The sequence below is a fragment of the Dipodomys ordii genome, unplaced genomic scaffold (assembly GCF_000151885.1).
Source record: "Dipodomys ordii isolate 6190 unplaced genomic scaffold, Dord_2.0 Scaffold51, whole genome shotgun sequence".
Classification (NCBI taxonomy): domain Eukaryota; kingdom Metazoa; phylum Chordata; class Mammalia; order Rodentia; family Heteromyidae; genus Dipodomys; species Dipodomys ordii.
Genome location: NW_012267267.1, coordinates 9750895 through 9754747, shown reverse-complemented (window position 1 = coordinate 9754747; position 3853 = coordinate 9750895).

Here is a 3853-nt window from a genome sequence, read left to right as displayed (position 1 = left end):
ATGATTGTTTCTAACATATTTATAAGATGATTTCTTTCCTGCTTTGTATGTCTCTCCCCCACGATATAACCCCTGCTTTCACTCATTGGAGATAAGGGATGTTGGTTGGAGGGAAAAAACCAAATCGTTTAACTAGTGATACAGGTGGACCCATTTCAACAATGAGATGTACAAGTCATTATGTCGAAAAACGAACTTTACAATTTTGGCGGGGTGGGGAGGAGAGGGGGAGAAATATGGCTGGGAGGGGGAAATATGGTGGGTGGCGGGATATGGGAAGGGATAGGAAGGGGAAACAAAGGAGGAAGCAACAATGCTTGATAAGAAATGTACTTATTATCTTACCCATGTAATTGTAATTCCTCTGTACGGTATTTTCATAATTAAAAATAATAATAATAAAATTAAAAAAGAAAATGTGGTATATGTACATAATGGAATTTTATGCTTTTATTGGAAAGAATGATATCACCCCTTTTGTAAGGAAATGGAAAGACTTGTAAACAATCACATTAAGTGAAGTAAGCCAGACCCAAAGAAGCATAGGCTCCATGGTTTCCCTCCTTTGCAATGATTAGTATAAGCCTAAGTTAGTCCAGACTGAGAATCATAATAGCTCAAGAGCTATGTACATATGACCATACAAAATGATGCTAATTGAAATGAACTCCTAGATATGGAAACAATAGGTCTTATTTTTTTAGTTGTCAATGCTGATGTCGCCAAGGTACTGTAACTAATGCTTTCTTCTTATTTTATTTCATTTTTTCTTTTTCCATTGTTTTATCCCTGACAATCTGTCTTTGATTCTAGTACCCTCTATCTTGTATATGCATTTATCTGATTGGGGGAAGAGAAGGGAAATAACAAAATGCTGAAAGAATTACAAAGGATGACCCATTGCAACAATGATATCCACAGGACACTATGTCAGAAATGAACTATACAACTTTGTGGAGGGGCGGGGTGCGTTGTAAGGGGAGAAGGGATAGCAGGAGAACAACAGAAAGCCATTATCCAGAAACCTAGAGAAATTGGTCAGATCTGTCCTGAAACATTTGTCCTCTTGCTTTATACGTAATTCTCTCAAATGCTCTTTTTCATCATCTGTGAGTACTGTGTATCAATAAAAACACTAATTAACATAAAAAAGTCAAATGGAATGGAGGTTCTGGCATGGATTCCTGGCTTTCATAGTCCCTACCACAGTACTTTTGCCGTCATTCAAAATATTCTCTGCCTAGACCAGGCCAGAGAGAATGTGCATGCTTTCTTTCACCCATACTAAAAAGCTACCTTTTCATCCCCTTTCTTTAGCTTGAAGCAAAATTGAACACAGTGCTTTTTAAAAGGGAAGCACTAAAATTGTTAGTTTTTCATGCTATAGAAAGGAAGAACCATCAGTTTTTTGGAAGGAATATTCTTAAACATACAGTTCTAATAGCAATAATAATAAATGAATGACAACTAACCTACTATATTCAGATCCTCTACTTTCAGTACTGTTTCAGTGGAGTTTATTGTACTTTACATGTTATAGGACAAGGGTCATTGTTGAAGATCAGTTAATTCTGAAAAAGAGTCTCTCACATAGGAATAGTTTGTATTTTAACTTCCTTCCAGAAAATTCAGAATTAAGTAGTCAAAGTTGACTGTCAGCCAGAGATAGGATATTGTTTCCAAATGTCCAAATCAGTGTCTCTGGAGCACTCTGATGGTTTGTTTCAATTCAATTTCTGAAAGACTGCCAAAGATCTCTGATATGACTGAGTCTTTAGACAGCATAATGAAATCTAGAGTTTTCTGCCTTGTAATGATGAAATGATTGAAGCCAAGATTTGCCCAATTCTTACCTCCAAAGAGAAAAGTGACTATTAAATAGAAATGTACTACTTAAAGAGCTTCTTTGTGTACTGTTTGCAAAATAGTGGCCAGTACTAGTTTCTTGATTCTACATTCAGACCTAGTCATAACCTAAATTGTATTTTTTCATTGGAATTAATTGATGTTTAAGGGGTCTGCAGTCTTCTTAATTCTCCAGTATATTTTACAAATAGCAATGCTTTATATCTAGACCTTCAGGGGAATATTGGATGAGAGCAGATGGAAAAAGAACTTGCTCCATCCTTTTATCACCACAGAAAGCTCACAATCTAAACAACCAGGCCTGCCCAAGGTAACTTGGCTTTCATATGTGGAAAGCTTCAGAATGCTTGTTTTAATCAGAACCTTAATTTCAAGCCATTTGTTCTGAGCCAATTCTCTTGTATTGTTTTCTGCTACAAAATAAATTTATGTCCAGTGGTCTAGATGAGATACTGATTGGTCATGGATCCTCTCTTCCTTGATATGGACTCTACAAGAGTCTTTGAACTTGAAGAATTGATTTCCCTTCACTGACTTGATCCCCTCCCTTTAAAGGGGGTGGTCCCTCCAAATCAAAGAGTTCTAGCCAAATCCCTTAAAATGATTGCCTTTAAATATATTCTAATGGTGTGATGGTTAATTTTATATGCCAACATGACTAGAATAACAGTAGATGTTTCTAGATGTATCCAACAGTGCAATTATATTGTCATATGATTGGTAGACTGAATAAAGAAGGTGGGTCCCACCAATGTGTGTGGGCATCATGCAATCATTTTACAACCTGAATAGGACAAAAAAGCAGAGAAAGGGCAAATTTTCCCTCTAGTGTGCTAGGATATCAATCTTTTTCTGTTCCTAAACATCAACATTTCTGGATATCTAGTCTTCATATTTGGCCTGGGATTTACACTGTTCATTCACTAGACCTAGGGCCTTCAACTTCAGGCTTGAAGTACACCAACTTTCCAGGCCTTGACTTTGCAAATGGCAGATTGTGAGACTTGTCAATCTCCATAATTGGACACTTGACTATCACCAATGTGCTCCATTGTCTTCAAAAACATTGCTAAGTTCATCTGGAAATAGAGGATTCAAGAACAGTAAAATGGGAAAGCCATATTTTTGTTTTTCTCCCATAAGGGTCCAGGCAGTAGTTGGACTTTCTCTGTGACTTTGAAAGCTCTGCTGTTAATAGCCTAGCTACTACAAAACATCATCTAGTATGATTCTAGTTCCAGCCAAATGATCTTCAGTTCTTTTTTGATACTCAAAACACAAAAGTGATCATGGCCTTCTACTTTGTGAATCTCTGAGCTGCCTCAACATTTGAGCATAGAACTTTTTTTGTCTTAATGAGCTTTACGGGAAATTACAGATTGCTTATGTTTTTCTACAAGTACAATAGCATATATTTCAATGATTTAAGGTAGAGCTAAAATATTGCATATCGTGGCTTAACGGTGCACTTGAGTCATAGTAATATAAATGAGAAATATAACTATAAATGTTTATACTAGTTAACTTCATTTTCTGTCTCCACTCCACACATCCACCATATGCTTTTTTATGCCTACTTTCGGTCGGTAAGGATGACCTCTAGGCAATAGCATAGCCTCACATTCTGGCTTCTGGCTTATTTTGATCAAGGGCGATACTGGTAGGATATCAGAGGATGAGAAGAGAGAGAAGTTTGCCTGCCTTGCCTGCTCTGGATTATGGCCATAACTACATTATTAATCTAGAAATCTTGATGACTATAGCTTTAGATTATTTGTGAAGTAATAATCAATTTATAATATTATCAACAAGCTAATTAAATGCCATTATTACAAGACAGTAAGGTTATGTCTTTCCTAAAATATGGTTAAAAGAAATGTTATTTGGTTCATGACCTAAGAAAATTGATGAATAAAAAAATGAATGTTGGGCTGGGAAGGTGGCTCAGTGGTAGAGTGCTTGCCTTGCATGCCTGAGGCCCTGGGTT